Here is a 21,677-nt window from a genome sequence, read left to right as displayed (position 1 = left end):
GCACTATGTCGCAGGTCGATTAGTCGAGATGAGAATTTAACGACACGTGTGTATATACATATATGTGTGTAACAGAGATATAAATAATCATTTTTTTACGGAAAAAAAATTATTTTATTGACTGTTATTATTTTTTTTTAATTTGTTATTTTATTTAATAATAATATAATATTATATTATTATAATTCAGCGCGTTATTAAAAATTTTGAAATTGTTGCATGTCATATCAGATTATACACAGAAAGAATTTTCTCTTAGAATTTACCTTGAAAATCATGGTAATTGTGGGATAATATGGTACGGAAAGAATTTTATGAGAATTTTTCTGATTAATATTTATCACAATAAAAAATAATAATATCTAATCACAATAAAATATAAAATATGTTTGATTATTTTTACTAAAAATATAGTAAAATTTACTAAAAGTATGGTAAAATTAATCAAACATATTTTTAAAATTCTTTCCATATTGTCCCACGATTACCAGGATTTTCAGAGTAAATTCTAAGAGAAAATTCTCTCTGTGTATTTATACAAAACGTGGTATTTGATTATTAAAAAATGATGACTTATTATACCGATACTTCTCTGCCAACTCATATATGCATATACATGTCATTCTACGAACGTGTAAAGTATAGCACAGTACACATCACATTATGTGTATTATAGCTATACCGTATTTCGGTTACTATTCAGACTGTATATTTCCTGAAAGATGGCGACATTGAAAGATCACGGGTGTTTCCTCTTGCCAGTTCAGCGATACCGTATCCGAGATCGGTGCATGTGCGACGCTTCAAGTGTATTGTTTCGCTGTACGCTGTACATCTCATGACGTTCAGATCAAATGACGTGGATCTTGCGCAATCTGCGGCTTCGCCTCGTCTTTCGGCTTCGGGATGCTTCCGAAGGTCCGGAAGTCGCGGTCTTGGCTGGAATTCGCTTATGCGACGTCGTGTGTCGTGGGCAGTGCAAGAAAAAAAAAAATCGATGAGAGCGCGCGATCCCGTGCATCGACACACGCACGTCACATTCATGCGCGTGCCTACCTTTCTGATGCATCGGTTTCTGGTTTCCAGCCGAGCTAACGCGACCGCAATCTCCTTCAATTAGAAATCTCAAAATGCGCACTCTTTTGCTATTCTATATAAAAAGATCTTTTAGAATACTTACAATTTTTAAAAATCGCGATTATAATTATATTATACACATATGCATTACCGTAAAATAATTTTTCTTAACAGTAGTAGAAAGAGAGAGAAAGAGAGAAAACCTGGACGATATACATTTTTTATTTACTTTTTAGAAAGAAAATTTTATTCCAACGAACTCCAAGAAAATTGTAAAAAAATAGAAAACAATTAAAAAATGCTAAACATGATAAATATATAATTTTTCTCAATGATGATAAGAAAGAGAAAGAAAGTATGCATTCTTTATTTATCTTTTAGGAAGAAAACTTTATCCCCAAAAACTCTCGAAAAATGCGAAATATGCCATAAATATAACATAAGTGTCAAATTCCTCATATTTTTTAACGTGTCGTGTTACTCACGTTTTTTTTTTTTACGAGCGCGAACATCAACTATTTCTCTTTCATCTCCAAAAGCTTACGATGGCATAACGCGTACAATTACAATTCTTTCCGTTTGCTTAAAAAAAAAATCTTCTCTCATCGGCACAATATTTCGCATCGTTCAGTATTTTCATTTTTATAATTTCTGCAGTCGTTAAATCGCTCGAGAATAAGCGAGACGTTTCTCTCCCTCTCCCCGGAGATTGCGAAATCATCCGCGTCGCATCGGTTTCGGATTTCTGTGAGCCAACGAGCACTTTCTTCACTCGCGTAAAAGTGCGCGCGCATTCGATGCACCGCGTGGGCGGTGTGCGAATTTATCGTCGGCTCGTTGCTAAGGAAAGTATTTCAAAATCGCGCAAAGCCGCAATGTGCCTCGTGTGACGGAAGAGAGTGCGGAAAAGAGAGCGGAACTCCGCGCCCGCGAGAATCGGAGGGAAGCCTCACTGCAACCGATGACGAAACCTCTGAATTTTGCATTCGGACGAATTCCTCGCCCTCGAAGTCGCGATCGGAATGAAAGACGTCGACGAGCGGAGTTCTCAAAATCGTTTCGGCAGGAATGTATCAGAAACGGCGATTTCCTAATCCGAAGAAAGTAACGGGCAGCAATTAAGGATGTATATGTATATATGTATTTGTCGAAATGTCGAAACGTTCCGTCGAAGATGACGAAATGCATAGCGATGCATTTATTCCGATCTCATTTTGACGTTTGCGCGTGAGTCTTTTTTCAGAGTGGAAGAAAAATTGTAGAGATATCAAAACACAGTGTCCATTTGAGAGTGAAATTAACTTTCTCCGACAGATTTCGGGAGAGGTAACGGGCCAAGATTTCCTAGGATTGGCAATATATAATAAAATTTGACCGATTCCGGATTTTTTTTTTTTTTTTTTAATTTTTAATTCGATTTAAGCGTCTTGGATGTATTAGGCGAAATGACCAAGTAATAGCGGACAATGTCAACGATTACTTGCTTTCTACTCTATAGAACATTATCTTTATTATCTAATCCTGTATACGCGAAGGAAATTCCGAGGATACCGATAAGCCAGGCAATGAAGATAATTCCTATTTTTTGGGGGGGACAAGAAAGAAAATAATAAGAAGCAATGAACGAAATTTTCTTTTCTTACGAGAGACGCGTAAAATGTAGGATCTCTAGGATTCGACAAGATGAAGGAATTTCGCGTATCCTATAATGTGTGTGCGTGCACGCAGCCACTCTCTATTACTGTAATAACATGTCTCGCGAATTTATACGACGAGACACATTTGCGACAATAAGTAACAGAAATGAGTGTATAACGTTACGGTAATGACGACAAGAGTACGCTCGAGTAAGGCATAGACAGAATTCGCGGACACGAAGATGGCAGGAGGAGGCCTCGCGTGCAAAATGCATTTTCCGAAGGCAACTAACTGATGTACATATGTGTTGGTGTTGCATTATCGGGCTACGCGATCGCGCGTAAGCTAACAACGCGAAATCGTCGGGACGAAATAGATTCGCACGATTAAGACCATAATTAGCGTCGTATAATCGACGCGACGCGAAGACATCTTTTTTCTTTTTTTCTTTTTTCTTCTTTTCTTTCCTTTCCACCGATCTCACGCACGTCACTGTTTTGTCGCCCTAATTTGATGAATCATCTCCTGCGCTAATTAACCTTTAAATGAATAGTTTGCAAGCTTTTTATATACATATAAAAGTGTAAGAATGCATTATCGTTCCCTCTTCGCTTTTCTTCTAGGAAAAGGAATTAATTAAGTTTTTATTTTGCTCAAGATTGTGTAATACGATATACGATTTCATTTCGAGTTAAATTGACAGTAATTGACGGTTTTCGTTGATCAAATGTTTTAAATAATGTTTTGCGTCACGCAATTTTAAAGCTTATATTTGTTACGTTTTGTATTTAATTATTAGTCAATTACGAGATTGAGCTTCAACTGTGTGGACGCTCTGATTCATAATGCTCAAATTAAAAGAAAGACTTGCGTTTCCTTCCGCATGTTTTACTTTATCTCGAGATGTAGAAGGAGAGCTGGTGTAGTACCGTAATATTATAAAAAAGTTACGAGCATTAAGCTAATGGGAAGGGGAAGAGGCAAAGAACAGAATCTCTGACCGTGAGAGAAGATCGCCGTAATCGTAATTAAACGAGTTTTAGCATTTCGTATATCTTATGAAATCTTCTCATTTTTATCCACCTCAGCACGCCAAAAAGTGTTGCCAAGGTTACACACTTTGCGAGATAAAATATCATACATCACATATATACGCATTATATAATACTACATAAAATAATTTAAATATTAATTTTAAATAAATTTTATAAATTACAAAAATTTTTTTTAAATTCTAAAAATACTAATAATTTAAAAATACACACAAAAGAGGAGAGCACGTGAGTTCACACATTCACTATGTGTTAATTATAAAATTTATATTTCGCTTTTAAACTTTTTAACTTTTACGGCTAAACTTTCGGAATTTTCCTCTTGTAAGTAAAATGTGTATTATTGATCGCAAAAGTTATAAAGAAATATTATCAATATTCGCGGTAAAATAAACGCAATAGTGTGATTTTACCAACTTCAATTCCAGCTTCATTGTTTTCTCCATCTCACGTAATTATTTATTCATTGCACGTCTGTGTATCACCTTATTATCTCGCAGATGTAGAATAACTCATTAGAGCGAGCTATTTTCTTTGGATTAAGATCATATCTTGGAATCGCAGCCGAACATCAATCAACTGACAATCATCTTCCTCGCTGTATTTCCGGTGTTTATAACGTTGGAAGGACTCTAAAGTCTAAAGCATCCGTAGCAATCTTGAAGATGCAGCATCTAAACAAATGCATTATACACTATATTATATGGTATATATTTTTTTAACATGTGTGGATCCAAAGTAATTTTCGCGACGGCTCGACTCTGTCAGAAATCATCGAACGTACAAAGCCATCCTTGGCGCGAGTAAAGAGACTGGAATTGATTCGCGGTATACGGTTGCGCGAGCTAACGACAGAAGGAAGCGGAGAATCATATACCTCTCTGCCGGAGCAGAATCTCCGGGCGTGAGCGGAAAATCGGCGTACCGTGAACATACACATCTCGCAAGAGAATCATGCCTCTCCCTCGCCGTCGCCGCCGCTCGCCTGAAGCATCATCATGCGAGCGACGGCGAGGAGCAGCTCGCATGAGCACAAAGAATTATTACATCTTCGCGGTCTGCTGCACGAGCGACGAGGCATCACTGCTCTTAGTCATGCTATATCCTAAAAGTGGACTCTCCGAATAATTGACGGCGGCCAGCGCGCGCACAGGAAACCATCACAGGAAATCTCATCATCGAATTACCGAGAGAGATGCATCTCTTCCAGCTCTCTAAAAATATCAACGTGTATTTCCTTGATAATCTGCCTTTTGTGAGCATTATATTTTCTCATGCTACATTTTCTCTCAGCTATAGTTTTAAAACTATACAGTACCGGCCAAAATTATATCACCTTTTGATTTTTTCAGCATAACTTGTTTAGTGCACAGATCTCTATCAAATCATAACATGTTTTGAAGGTTGGTATAACATTGAATTATAATTCAATATATGTTATACCGTCCTTCAAAATATGTTATGATTCGTGTAGAGATCCGTGCACTTTAAAACAAGTTATGCTGAAAAAATCAAAAGGTGATATAATTTTGACCGGTACTGTATGTGTCTTCTTATATAAATTATATTATTTTTTAAATATATTAATATACATATAAATTATATTATTTTTAAATTATTTTTAAAATATATTTTTATATTTTTATAATAGAGGATATAGAAGATGAAATTTTCGCTATTAAATGCGCATCTCCCGCTCTTATCATCACTGTCTGCGAACAAATTATCTAGAAATCTCGCCGGCATATTTTCCTGCATTACACAATAATAGGTCCAATGAAAAAAAAAAAAAAAAAAAAAGAATTATCTCCGATCGCTTCGTCAAATCGACGCGACCGCCAAGCAAAGTCGTTCGTTCGTGAAAGTCAACGAGAGTTAATGACGGTGCGTGTGTAATGACGCGTTCGATGTGCGCGTTTACGTCAAAAGCGATTGTCTAATGCCGAGTCTTTAAAAAAGCAACAAGGATATAAATAACTCACAAGCGTGAAGTTCGGTCCTTACTCCTTCGGGTTTTTTCAGCGGGTTAATCCGGGTTAAACTCGACGCGATAACCGCTCTTAACGTCACAATAACGTCCGGCCGAGGCGTCTTACGATTAGACGCAGCATCTGCGTGGCCTCTTCTCCGGCACCTGTGTACACGAACGTCGCATTATCTTCTCTCGGCGAAAGAACACGCCTTTGTCATCCGTTCGACAAACTCTTACACGCGCGCATACCGTATCTCTTCGACGGTCTCATTTACGTGGAGAGCCGATATTTGTAACGAATGAAGCGATGACGATGAGTGTCAAAATATTCCTGCAAACGAGGACGAGATAAGAGGTTGAGAATAATCGCGCGGGATGAGTTTAATCGCGAGAGATTGCGCCGATTCCCAATTACGGGGCAATCTTTTTGCGCGATCACGAGAAACTCGTAAATAAAGTGCGCAATAAAGACAAGTGGATTACAGATGTGCAAATAGTCGGCGCGAGGAGGAAATGAGAGAAGCGAGCGAGCGGAATTTTGTATATGAGAGAAGAATTTTTATTAAGCAAAGTCTTAGTCCTTTAATAAGGTCTCATTATTAAGCGAACCTCTTCTACGCTATAATCGTATAAATTTTATTATCGTTATCGATATAACACTAAGAAATTACATCGTCATTATAGATCTCCATTATAATATAGATGCTTAAAATACAAAGGAAAGAAGGTACAAAATATTTTATAATCATCATTTGAGAAAATTGAAGAATATATTCTCTTATTCTGAAAAGGATCCGCGATAATAAAAGACCTATTTATGTGTGCAATTGTTCAAAGTTTCAAAAGATTTTTTCCCTATATTACGACAACAATATCCTATATGTATACTGTTTTACAGCTTTTTCTTAGAAACGATGTTCTGTGAATCCTTCTCATTCGTTAACCTTACAGGTTAATTAAGTTTGAAGGTTTGGAAGTTATTTTGAGCCCGTTTAATTGGCGTGAATAATTTGTTAAATACAAGAGCTAAGTGAAGTTATTCTTAACTAAATAATAATGCAAATTCTGTTTGACACACAATAAAGTTAAACGCAATAAATTATGATTTTCTAAAATATTCTGAAAACGGGAAGTTTCACTGCACCGAAAAAATTGTATTCTCATTTTAAATATATGCCACTTATCTTTATAGTATCTTCCACTAAAATAGGCGCCAAAAGGATCCTCTTAATTTAAGAGGAAAATTCTCTAAAGAGATATTCTTATTAAATATTCTTATTAGATATTCTTAACATGCAAGAATATATACATAATGGGATGTTTTTTTTTATCAATGTATGATTGAAATTATTAATCGTGATAACAAAAAATGTCTTACAAATGGATATTTGTTATTTATTACATGTATATTTAAATGTTACACGCATATAATTGAATATTTTTTATGTATTTGACATAGTTAAATACACATTTTTGCTTATTATATTATTATTTTTAATATTAATTGTAAACTTATAAATTTATTTATAAATTTAAATAATTTTATTTTATTATATTTATTTATTGCGGCGTTAAAGTTACAAAAAAATTAAGAATATATTCTCAATTTAAGAGGATATTCCAAAAAATAAAAATAAAGATGGAAATATTCTTATTCATTAAGAATATCTATTAAGAGTACTTATTAAGTATGAGTTTCAAGAAAACATTTTTTTCGGTGTGGGACTTTGTTAGAATGTAAACTGCTCAATTGTCAGATTCAGTTTAAATCTGGTTTTTTTTTTTTTTTTTTTTGAGAAAAAGAATATATCCTAGATTCTTTGATCTTTTATAATATCTGTACATTTTTTCTTAAAAAAAAAAATAATACTAAAATATATTATATACTTAAAGAAGAAAAAAGAGACATATAGACAAAATAAATGACATTTATTTTGTTTCTCAGAAGAACAAAATATAATATTTCTTATTTTGTCTACTACATGAACACAATAAATGTATTAAATTTTTATCTCATCTTTATTTATATTTATTGTTAGAAAATCTGTAAGGATAGAGGTTTATATCTATCAGGCAAGAATTATTTCTGCATTATTCAAGATAAACCTAATGTACATAAAAATGTATGAGGAATTTACGAAAGATTATTGCGGCGATCGGCCGCAAAATATTGAATAGATATATTATTATAAAACATTGATCGTCCTGTGCTACAACAATTACAACATTTGTACAATGTCGAGAGAAACATTATCGCTTGTTAAGGCCATGACACGTGAAATGATTTTAGTTGTAACCATAAAAGGTAATAAATCGATCAATTACAGTCTAAAATCAGGTCATAGAGTAGTGGCACACAGAAAAATGCAAACTTGTAAGCAAACCGACCGATCATGGTCGAGCAATAAAGCAGTCATTTTAAAACTTAGAAAAAAATTCCAGAAGGATGAAATTCTCAAGTTAGGTCTTTAAGGACCAGTTTCACCAACGTCGGTTAACTTTAACCTCCGCTTAAACTATATCTTTGTCTCTTTTCAGATACGTTCTTAAAAAGAGACAAAGGCCGGTATTCATAGTCCGGTCAGAGATTGACTTAAGATCCCATTCAACCAATCGAAATGGCTGCGTAGCATCTCAAGCTCGAACTTAAGACGATCTTAAATATAAGATCGGACTATGAATACCGGTCAAAGATATTGTTTAACCGGAGGTTAAAGTTAATCGACGTTTGTGAAACTGGCCTTTAGTGTTTTACTTATTGTTGGTTTTTCCATGTGTCACGGCTCTTACATTGGTTCGACTGTGATTTATCGATTTGTTCACGACTTATTGTTAGTTACGACCAAAGTGTTTTCACGTACAATGACCTGCGACTTATACAAATACAAATATGCTTGGAAAAGTTAAGGAGAACCGCGAGGAGACGTCATAGCGAGAATAGCTATTAGCGCGGTCATATGGATACATAATAGAGGATTAGAGTATTTTGTTTCTGTCTCTCTTCTCATACCTGTTCCGTACACCATTCTGTCCTATATACGATCTCTTTCGCGAGTTTAACACGGCGGGTCCGTCTGCGGGCGCACAAACGGGCCTCTGCCAACTGGTACAATGGTTCTCTCCGTCGACCGGAAGTGAGCTACCTGTCTCCCACGTGTGATGCAGCTTCCCGACGAGACCAGCCAGACTCTCGAAAGTCGATACGATGCCGCACAGGTACGCATACTTGACATACTTTTAACGCTCGGGAAGGAAAAAAATCGAGCTGCGAAACATTAATCTTGAATCTGTCCGAAAAAGGTCGCATACTCTTTCTTCTCGATAGCCGCAAGAGAGGTGAAAGAATTTCACATGCGTGACACATGAAATTCTTCCCACACATTTTAAATTAAATCGCAAAATTTTATAAATATATTAGCTGTAATTTCTGAATTAGAATCCGGAGTGATCGTCGCGTAAGAATCTTTTCTTAAAAAATTATTTTGTTAATTAAAACCTTTATTGTCCATATTTTCTTATACTCGAGAATTATATTTTCATTGAATCTTATAAACGACTTGTATCAAATGAAAAACGTTTTTAACATTCTTGCAAAATAAGATATTGACCAATTATTAATAAAAAAAAATCAGACAAATATTAAATCATCATTTGACTATAAGACAAATGGCATCTGACATAACGTATGTGACGCCTGAAACGTAGAATAATCGAGAGATATCACGCAGCTCTCCGGTTCTCTCTCCGTTTCGTGCATCCCGTATAATGGTCCCCGTCGACCGGAAGCTAGCTACCTGTCTCCCACGTGTGATGCAGCCTCCCAATGTAATGCGATGCAACGCGGAGAATCGACACTGTCGTGTACACAACAGCGGATACATACACACACATGGCCAATCGCGTGCGTACATGTATTACGTGCGAAATGGCACAATACACGAAATCGTATCGACTCGTAAAGTTTCTGTATTTCTATTGACGGATTTACATTTCTTTATGATGCGCTTTGCATTACGTGAGTTTGAGTTTTTATGATATGATATATGGTATATTTTACATGTATACACATCATATATAAATTTTATATATATATATATTATATATTTTATATATATATATATATATATATATATAATATATATGCATATATAAATTTATAGTATATATATTATATATATTTATTAAGATATATATTAATTCATAATATTTATAAAAAATATATATATATATTTTATATATATTTGCAAAAAAATTCAATATACATTACAATATTTTTTAATCTTTGATAAGGATTTTTTAAACTCTGGAAAATATTGAAAATTGCTGTTGTCAAACATCGATTTAATTATCTGATTTAAAAAAAAATAGTCAATAACAAAATACTATTGTTATTTATCTAATTACGAAAGATAGACTTGAGGTTTTTGATAACGCGCGGCATCGCGTATTATTCTTATCTTCATTCTACTTTGTATATGGCAGTGATACGAAATGCATCGTGCAACAGCCGACAAACCTCTGCGTTGGTAAATGTGTTTCATTACATAGATGCACGTCTAACTATAAGCGAGTGTGCGCGTAGATGAGGAGCAGATTACAGATCGCGTCTCCACGAGCGATACAAGCTTTTTATGCTCTTCGTGTTTCCGAAGTCTCATTCATCCGCGAACGAGACGTGCCGGAACTACGAATGAACGCAGCAGTCATTGGTCCGTCCAAGTTCGTTCCTCTCTTCGTGAATATGCATCTACCCACGATCTCGAGATCAAAATTTTTTTTTCTTAAATTCGAGCTTTTACATTGAGAGAATTTTCTCTTAGAATTTATCCTGAAAATCATGTAATCGTACCTAAGACAATATGGAAAGAATTTTATGAGAATTTCTTTGATTAATATTTATCACAATAAAAATAATAACATCTATCACAATAAAATATAAAATATGTTTGATTAATTTTACTATGCAGTTTAGTAAAATTAATCAAACATGTTTTATATTTTATTGTGATAGATATTATTATTGTGATAAATATTAATCAAAGAAATTCTCATAAAATTCTTTCCATACCATATTGTCCCACAATTACCATAATTTTCAGAGTAAATTCTAACAAGAGAAAATTCTCTCTGTGCACTCGTGACGTTTAAAGAATTTTTTTTTCAGACTTGAATGAAATGTTTCACAAATGGATCACTGTTTCAGTAAATTGTAGTAATGATGTTTAAAAGGTGACGAGGAAAACTTTCTATTCTTTAAAACCTTTCTTAAACAAACAAGATTACAAATAACATTTTAGTGGCAATTCCCTACGAGAGGTCTTTCTTTTATATACAAAAGGTTTCATTCAACTATATGGAAAATTCCATAATTTGTTCCGCCACAAATGGTCTGTATGCTTAGTTAGAAAAGTTTATTTTATCGAGAAAAGCTGTCGAAATTCACACAACATAAATTTATCTAGTTACAGACTCGAAATACGATAAAAATTTTTAGTCATAATATTGTATATTTATACAAATGGTCTCTTTTTATTAAGAAGATTGAAAGAGATTATTCCACACTTGCTAATTAAAATTACAAAAACATAAAAATTATGGTAAAGATCAGTTCTTACAGCGGATTTTTTATTTTTTCTAATACTGTTTTCTCTTTCGTTGCACCGTTACTTGGGAGATGCCACTCCGTTCGGATATTCCTCGAAGAACGTGTCATTGTGCTTTCTCGTTGCTTCCGGCGCAAACGGGAAGCAATTATCGCGATCTCATTTCTGATTTCATTGATCTTTTCTCTATACCGCAAGTTCGTGACGGAAGTATTTCGGACAGGTGGTCCGCGCGCTGCCTCTCGTCGCTCCTCTAAGGTTTCTCGCGCGTCGTTCGTCACCATAGAGGTTTCCACGGCGTCATTCATACGGCAAGGTCGCTACATCCCGTCATCTTATGAATACATACATCGTCGGAAATATGAAAGTTTTCCTTTAACGTCATTTCGAGAAAAATGTTTCGTTTCTCAAAGATTGCTTCTCAAATAAGAGCCGATCTAGATCTGAACGTATATAAATTAGGAACTCTTATATCTGACAAATTGCCATAACGATGATTCTTCTCGCTGAGGAAATTCCTGATACTTTTGTATGACTAAAATATTACGCGTATTAATTTTAGAATACAATCTAAAAGAATCTTTCTCATAATTGAAATATTTAACGAAAGCAACCTTAAGTTTTGTTTCTGATATTTAAAGTCTTTTATATAACATATTGTCGTCAAAGTGAAAATTAATGAGGAGTCGTACGTGTTTGCAAATTTGAGGTAAAGTAACACCGCGAGCCAGACGAGAAAGCTCGTTTCATTTCTCGTTCAGCGAGAATTCGTTAAAAATAAGTTGGGCAACAAAGCGGCGGTTTGTTGTCAGCGAAATTTCCGCGGCTCGTATAATTGCCGCGGCATTATTAGACACGCGACACATGGCGTATAATTGCACGTATATTGTTCGACCCAGCGTATACACACGCGAATATATATATATACGTATCCGCGCGAAACATAAACATATTGTACGCGCGTATATCTCATACATGTACGATACGAGAGAAAGAGAGAAAGAGAGAGTTCGGTGACCCTCAATAAATAGTATAGCGAAATTCATTCGCGTATTAGTCATTGCAGGTTGCGTTGTGCGTACAGAATTCCGAAACGCTCTGTCTTCTTCTCTCCCTGGGCTGCCTTTGACATTTATATACACACGTGACAACACATTGCATCGCAATCGTATATACCGATTTAACGATAATATCATTAACCAATGCAACGTGCACACGCGATTCCGATCGTTAGCGTAATTTCGCTACAGACGGACTCAAAAGGATGGATTTTTTTTAATTGTCATCGATTAATTTGTCATTTTTTTTATTCCTTACTCTGAATTTTTAACACATTTCCGACAGTATAGCGAGCAGCGATTTAATCCCGATGATATATGCATTCATTATCGTTTGTCACCAGTGGGTTAAACCCTAACCAAACGATAAGCTACCGGCAGAAAATCGATAACAAGCGCCGAGTAAGCGAGCGCATTATGATAAAGCGTAGAATTTAACGATTTAACGGTAATCACTATACCGGATAGAATAGAACGGTGAGAACGAGACGGAGATGGCGAGGAGCGCGTGCTCCTTGCGTGCACGACGTGCATTAATGATACATACATGCATACATACAGGCCAGCCAGTACCCCATGGAAGGTCGTTGATGAGCATATAATGGTGCTGGGAGAACCGAAGGTTTCTAGCTGTCCTAGAGTTAGGCTAGACAGGTATCTATATTTACACAACCCGCGCAGACATCTGTTATGCATTTGTAGTGACGCATTTGTATATATACAATACATATATATGTATATATGCATACATAGGGAGATACACAGAGCGGATTCGACCCGTCATCGGAGTTAGCCACTTATGAACCAGAGTTAACTCGATAATGAACCACGAGCGAGATTCAACCGTAAAACAACCAATTTAACTGCTAATGTGTATATGTAATGTGCGATAAATGCATCATCTCTTTCTGAGTATCGGGATAAAAGATATACCAGAGATATAATTTGTGATGTAAGAGACCTTTTTTTTTTTTTTTTTTTTTTTAAGTTTATCAACCTTGTTATTTAATTCTTTAAAGAGCACGTGCGAATTGTAAGAAATTGCGTGCGTTCGTAAGAGATAGAATCTCTACATTGAAAAATCTGTATAGTGATCGCTCTATTTAGAGTTATGTAATGTATGAAATACATTTACACTTTTTATATAAAAATATTTTTCAACTATATTAATTAGAATTATAAAAATTTTCTATTATAATAATATCGCGATATTTTAACTTATAATTTTTAATTATAAGCAAACAGGCAGAGATTAATAGAACTTTTTAGAAATTTAATTACATAGGAAACTTAAAGATATAATGAATGAAAGATTGAAAGCAATCTTAAACTAATCATGAAAATGAAAACTATTTTGTCGCGTGAAACGAATCTATATTATTTTTATTTTAAAATATATTATCCAAATCTATAAATTCGTCTCATTTACGATAACTATTTTTATAATTGATACAAACGCTATATACACTTTGAAATTTTCTTCTCAATAAAGGAAATATAGAACTCATATGTGATGATGTAATGATGTTCCAGATGTCTTTGTGGGTTTATCAGTTTTCGTTACAAGTGATTTAGAGATTAAGCTTGTGTGGAATAGCAATATATACTTCTATCGTCTATTTCTGCTTTTTTATGTCTAATCTTTTCTGTAAATATGCAATTCTCGTCGATTCTTTTATATTATTCATTCGTGCATCGTAAATAATATCACGATTCTCTCTCTCTTTCTCTCTCAACAAAAAAACAATAAATAATTTACAAAATATAATAAGTCGAGAAATCTCTGTGATTAACTTATGACTAAACGTACCATTATATTTTATGTTAACGAGTTGGAATGCAATTCCAATGGAGAAAGCAACAAGCGATGAATGAACCGTAAGGATTAAGAGATAGACAGTGTCCATCTTTACACCCAAGCCCGAAGGAATGTGCCGATTATATTATAAAGTCACCGTCTGTTATATTATGGTATCACGAAATTTTCGATCGTTAGGACACAGGAAAACGTACGAAGAAGTATCACCAGCGAGACGACGTTAATTTTCTTTCCCGCACTGTCTCTCAATCTTTTTAAAACAGTACTTCCAATTGCTGGTCATACTCTAACGGATAACCTACATTCGAGGCGAACTGATACGCTCGCGACCGTCCACGTGGATTAGCTGGGTCCCTTTCGTATGCAACTTTCGTAGCTTCCTCTCCTCGTACACCTTTATCCGCGCGTATACCTACGTGAGGGCGCAACAACATGATGCGTGCGTGCATGCGTGTGTATTTGTATATGTATTTGTGTATGTGTCTGTTCAGATATGTTGCGACTCTAAGTGGGTCTCTCTCTACGTACCGGTGTGTCTCCCGCGTTAAGTTGAGCAAGAAAAAAAGTCGAGTATATAAAGGTCCGTCTCCTTCTTTCTCTTTCCCTCTCTCGCTCTGTCTTTCCTCTTCCTCGGCTGATGGCATCTGCTTGATCGAATTTTTTAGGAGAATCGAGAGAGGGCTGTACAAATTGTATTGTACGTGTGAACCGTCATCTCTCTCTCACCGCGTCACCGTTTTCACACCATCTGTGCCGCGACACAGTGTTGCTTTTCCGGTCCGTGAAGGTAAACTTGAAGTTTCTATAACGCGACGAACGTGAAGATTTCGTAAGAGAAGCTTTCTGCTCGCCGCGAGATGTTGTTAAGTGTGTCATTTATCTCCGAAGGCTAAATGACTTAGATTTATCCAGATACGTGTCATAGATATATGTATATACACTGATAATTGAGAGAATTGTTTGAATAAATCGAAATATAATATGTAGCAAAAAATATATAAATTTTATTTTTAAAAAATATTTATATTTTGCGTATATCATATATGCAATAAATTTAAGCAAATTTAAGATCGTTAACGTTTTAACATAAATTGTTCCGCAAACAAATTTACACGATTCTGAATCTAAATTCTATTCTATAATAATTATGAGAAGATTTTTCTATGATTTATTCAAATATCTCTATTTATCTCGAGTATGATAAAATTGTGTTAGTTTTCGCTTCACACTTGAAAATATTAAGTTTGATAAATAAAAAAAAAAAAATTGAGGCTATTCCAGAGTATAAAATATTATACTAACTAATATAATTAATATTAAAATAATTGGGTATGTGAAACAAAGTTTGCAATCAAAATATTTAACATTTATATAATAGCTCATAGGAAATATATCGTGATTGAATCTAATTCAGTGAATCTGATAATAGAAAAAAATGTGACTATCCCTTTCGAGCGATCGCGAGATAGTGAGATACAACATTATCTGGAAGTGAGATATGAGAATATTTCTCGCGTATAAGACATAACTTTGTACAAATCCGTTCTCATTTACAGCTATTTCATCGTTTCTATTCATTTTACATACATTAATTATACTAACATTTATATCCATTTTTTGGATATATGTAAGTACTTAAATCATTTTTCACTGTGTTCTAATTATTTAAAAATATATATATGACGCGATTTTTATTTGAGAGTAAGATAAATTTCTATCGTGACCAGAGATTTGGCATCAGAAAAAGACAAGCGAAGACACAGATTCGTCATTACGAAGTGAACTTAGAAGTAACTTTGGGACGTCATTAAGCAATGAATAAAGGCGATATAGAAAGAATACAGAAAGCGCTGCTTCTTCCGCGCAGATGACACTATCTGCCTCGTGTAAGATACGTTAGTTAATCGAAAACCGCTACGATTACGACCGTAATCTAATCTGGACCACCTGGACCATTAATTACTAGCGTGTTTTATCGACGCTGTTTCTGTCGATATTCACAGACATATGACGCGATGGACGAAAACGATCGCTCGAGAATACGATTTTTTATCACGAGTGCGAGACTTTGACCCAATCCGTACCATACCGGATGGACCATACCGGGATGACTCATTACACTACAAATATGGGCGAGGACTCGGAGAAGCAAACAAGAACGATCTAATCGACGACACGTTTCTTATCGGTTTTATTGAGTTTTACGGAGCGGAGAAGCTATTGACGTTGCAGCATCACCGTCGCGCACTTTACATCTCTCTCTCGCTCTTTTCCTTCTCTCTTTTTCTCTCTCCCTCTGCTTGAAGGACACTAGTGGAAAACGTCGCGTCTTCACGCGCAGCCGCGATAAGATTCTTTTAAACGCATTTTGATAAAATTCTTTAAAGTTTTGCGTGAGATTTCATTTTCTGAAAAATCTCATAAATTTTCTCAAATTAATATATTTCACTGTAAATATATTGCTGCTGATAACATTTCTAATAGCTTTTAGAAATCTATTCAAGCATAAGATTTGAAAAAGAAACTTTATTTTTCAGAGACTTCTCTCTGGAAAAACATTACTTTAATAATAAGTATCTGAAGGCAAATATTTGTTTCTTAATGGACGGATTATTTCTTTTATCTCATGTATCCGGTAAAAAGATTGACTCACACAGAGAAAGCGTGATGGTCGAACTTATCGTTAGCTTCGAATTGGATTATATTCTTGAAATATATAATATTATATGTGCAACATGAGAAAATTCTTTAGCTCCTCATTTAAATTATATTAAATGTATTTTGTTTCCAATCGTATCTCTTATACTTTCAAGCGACAATTTTCATATATAATTCTCACAAATTAAGCTACAGAGATCAATTCCGGAAATTCTTCTTGATTTCTATAATTTTTAAAAAATTGAGAAATAACATATCTCTCTCATTCTCGGATCTCATCTTTGGTTCACAATTATTATACATAACATACACACATACACGCATATATATGTATATTTCTTGTTATTATATATACATATATGTATATAAATTAATAGTTATTTAAGTAACGAAAGTAAAAACTGGAGAGACAAGGGATTATTTAAAATAAAGATAGAGGAAGAGAGAATTAAATTAGTGTTAATTTTATGTCATATGCAATTAAAAATTAAATATTATAAACTACTGATGACATCGCGTTGATACTAATACATAGATGTTATCTCTTAACAGACATCTCGATTGCTTAAACAAATTTTCCTTGAAAATAAAACGACTTCAAGTTAATTAATGTATGACTATATTTATGTGTAAAATTGCATACGACGTTATGAAACGCGTTATGCAAACATACTTGTTTAATTTAATTTAATTAATCTATTATTTACATAAAATCCGTTGCCTGAACCAAAAAGCGAATTATATCGTTGCATTAAGTATAAACAGAAATACAAAAAAAGCAATAATATAAAGCGATATTTCCAGTGCTCGATCTGTAAAATTTTACTGTATAATCGAGTTTAAAATCTGAAGAATATAAGGATTAGATATTTTATGGAGATGACACAAACAGAGCAATATCATATATTCTGAAAAGAAGAAAGCGTGAACCAATATCCATTTCTCTTAAAAAAAAAGAAAAGAAATATTCTGACATGTCAAAATTATGATTCTGCAAAATGTTATAAAATGGAAAAAAATAAAAGAAAATTATAATGTATTGTGTTGACCTCGCGGTAGAAAAATCTATAAAAAGAAGAAAAGTCTGCTTATATTGTGAATCTCGAAAATTGAGAAACTTTTACAAGATTATATGTCAACGGATCATGGATATACAGTGTTAATTAAAATGATTCATCCAATTTGAAATTATATTTTTGAAGTTTACTTATTAGTGATACATCAATTAAAAGGAAAAAAATTCCAAGTTTTGTCTCGCACTTTATAAGCCCTCGATAAACTTCCTTTAGTTAAAATTGCCTTGTAATAGCTGCTAAATCAGTGTTATAATATGCTAAAATATGGGAGGAATTTATCGTTTCGATGCTGTTTGGATGCGAACTAAGGGAAGTTATGTCGAGCATTTATAAAGTAAGAGATTGGACAGTTTTTCTTTTGGTTGATGCATAAGTAATCACTATGTATTTGTAAACTTCAAAAATATAACCATTTGAAATCGGATGACTCATTTTGAATAACCCTGTATTACAAAATTATTTTGAATAAAATTTCCCTCTTAAAAATATCTTAATGATTAATTCGTGATTGGTAAACACAGAAGAAAGAATGCCGGCGCCAGATGGTTCTTTTGTATTCTCAGAATTATTCTTTCAGCTATATTATTTGAACAAAGTATATGCTATGAATATCCGTTTTATCTCTCAATAGCATATAACAATGACTAATAAAACTATAAAAAAAATGCGAAAAACGCGCCGCTTGGAATTCTACGGCAAAATATGCTTTTTTCTATATTCCTTGTATAGAAAAAGCGAGCTGAAAGAGAGAGAGAGAGAAAGAGAGAGAGAGAGAGAGAAAAAATCAGGAAATATCTTAATTTTTTTTAGAGCATATATTGAAGACATATCGAAAGTTTTTAAATTCCAATTTCTATTTCAGTTTTAAAAATTTCGTCAGAACTTTTTATCAGCCAAGGATATTTTTCTTTTATAATTTATACAAAATAAACTTTTATACAATGTTATCTCTTTAAAAGATTGTATTTTTTAATATAAGAGGATGCTCTTTGAATATTAATGAGTGCTCTAGTATAAACGAGATAAATTTTCATTATTTATTAGAATATCTACGTACATATTATACATGGCATCTGCAACTTATTTTATCGTAAAATTCTTTATGTACGTTTAATAAAAATTCAAATTAATTTTTATACAAAATTTAACAGAATTATTTTCTTCAACAAATTATTTTTCTCAAAAAGAATAAGTGTCTTAAGATCTTCCTTCCGGTAACATATTCGAAGGGGAAAGAAAAGTCATAGCATCTCCCCTTTTTCAGTAGAACAAAAGTCAATAAAGCTCAAACTACGGTACGTTTTTTTTTCTTTTTTTACATTAATCCGACGGAGATTCTGAACAATGACAAAGGGTTGCCCCATCTCCTCTGCTTCACGGTCTCTTGCAGCATCTGGTCATCGGGTCAATCTCGTGATCCGACTTTAGTCAACTAAAGTGACTAAGTCCAGGTATCGAGAATTAGCATAAGCGAGCGTTTTCTTTGAAGGTTTTTGACGTTTGAACGTATAATATCCGATACTTAACTATCTTTGGCCATGAGATAAAATGTTCATCTCGCTGGGCAGACATAGTTTCTAGCCAACCTGAAATAGAGTCGATTGCTTAGATAAGCCAACCTGAGACAGAGTCGATTGCTTACCTCAGCAATCGAGTTAAGTATCGGATATTATACTTTCAAACGTCAAAAACCTTCAAAGAAAACGCTCGACAAATAAAAATGGACCCGCTCAAGAACGCATAGGTATGCGTTCTTGAGCGGGTCCATTGTAATCATTAAGGTTTTCATTTTTAAATTTTAGATAAAAGGAAAAAATAGATTAGGCAGCTCACAGTAATTTCGATGATAACGCGCTTCTGAATCTGAATTTTTTGCGGAATAGACGATATTTAAAAAAATGCTATTTACTTATTATTACTATTATTGTTAATTTTTTATTAGTATTTATTCGATTTATTTATTTTTGAAATATATTTTATTCGATAAGATATGGATGCATTTGCTGTAAACAAGATGCTTATTTCTCTCTCTCTCTCTCTCTCTCTCTCTCTCTCTCTCTCTCTCTCTCTCTCTCTATCGAGTTATACGTTTGACAAATAAAATTTTTTCCTTGCGATTTAAAAAATTTTTATTTCAGAATCATAAAACAATGTATTGACTAACTGTTTCTATATTATGCCTCGCAAGTTCGAGCGTGCATTATCTATGAAACTTTAACGCTCGCGGTCATCCATCCAATGACGTTGACCTTGTGTCTTATCATGTAGAACTGCCACGAAATGGTCTTGACGATTTGAATAACGTTTGACGTGTCATCGCAGATCATTCCCGATCGTATTCGTGTCTTGATAAAAATGCTTATTTCTTAATTTTTCTATTATTCTATGACAATTCTACCGCATAATATTGCTCCGAAGTAATTTCATTAACTTCTCGATAGCAATGGAAGGGAAGATAGCCAAGGGGAGAATAGCGAAGGGAGAGGAAAGAGAAGGCAACCTGGTTTAGAGATAGGAAGACACTAAATCAGGTGAGAGATCGATGAATCGGTGCCGCGGACTCGCCCATCCTTTTCCAGGAGGGAAGCATCGCGCGTCGTCATCAGACGTGGAGAACGTAGATGGTAAAGAGACGATCCATCGAGGGGGGTGGTCGTGTATTAGTGTGGGTGGCAGATGCGTTAGGCGCCGACTCGGTTTGAATCGTATGTAGTGGTAGCACATCGGCGCCTGTCTGGGAGACAGAAGGAGAAAGAGAGAAAAAGAGAACCAGCGGGAGCGCAAAAGAGGACGAGTAGGGGAAGAGGAGACAGAACGGTGAACGTTGCAAGAGAGCGAGCGGAGGAGAAACATGGCGGGGCAAGAAGGGCGAAGGTTTGCTCCGGTGGAAAACGTATAACATGGGCGTCTGCAAGAAGGGGCAAATGAGGCAGTCGGTTATTTTTCCAACGGTCCGTTCCGACGCACGCACACACACACACACACACACACACACACACACACACACACACACACACACAACATGAATATACTCTTAACAAATCATAGGATCTTTCCTCGACGAACAGTCCTTCAAAGATGGTGTGTGGTCCCCAATAATAGACGATAAATTATTCGGATTTTATTTATGCGGAAGATAATTATTAATATTTTTTTATCAACTGTCACATGTTACAGACACGAAAAATTTTTATTTTTATATAAATCCTTACATATTGAAATTTTTTTATTTTTAATGTTTTTTTTGCAGAACTATATCCAAGATACTACATCTTTCTAGTTGATTTTTTAAAATTAAATTACAATATTTATATATACATTGTGAGTACATTATAGATACGCATAAAACAAATAAATGCGAAAGTTTTTTTCGATAACAAAAAATTAATTCGAACACAAGTATGCGGGCGTATAATGCGCGAAAGAATGATGATGAAATCGCATGTCTGAGATTTTTCTCCTAATTCGTTATAGAAACGTAGGGAATGTAAATATTTTCCGTGAACGGAAGAATCTCTTGTTCCTACTTCAAGATAGAGAGATATCATCGAGAAATATTATTGATGACGTAATTCTTATCAGTTAGCAATTATGATTTACACGCTATAATGCGAGAAGCGTAAGACATATGGATGCAAAGCACATGGACCTTAACAAGACATTGAGTTATGTTAAAAATCATTTAATGAAACATTCAAAAAATATCTTGTTAAAATTATAAAAA

At 34.3% G+C, this 21,677-nt stretch overlaps 1 protein-coding gene across 2 annotated transcripts in view; it reads left to right on the top strand.

The window, feature by feature from the left end:
* LOC145935932 (uncharacterized) overlaps nucleotides 1-21,677 on the top strand; it is a 90,792-nt gene that overhangs the window by 48,801 nt on the left and 20,314 nt on the right. The gene's annotated exons all lie outside the window — the stretch shown is intronic.

The sequence above is a fragment of the Prenolepis imparis genome, unplaced genomic scaffold (assembly GCF_030444845.1).
Source record: "Prenolepis imparis isolate NDT839.2.m4 unplaced genomic scaffold, iyPreImpa1.0 SCAF_5, whole genome shotgun sequence".
NCBI classification, from domain to species: domain Eukaryota; kingdom Metazoa; phylum Arthropoda; class Insecta; order Hymenoptera; family Formicidae; genus Prenolepis; species Prenolepis imparis.
This window is presented reverse-complemented; position numbering and strand designations above follow the sequence as displayed.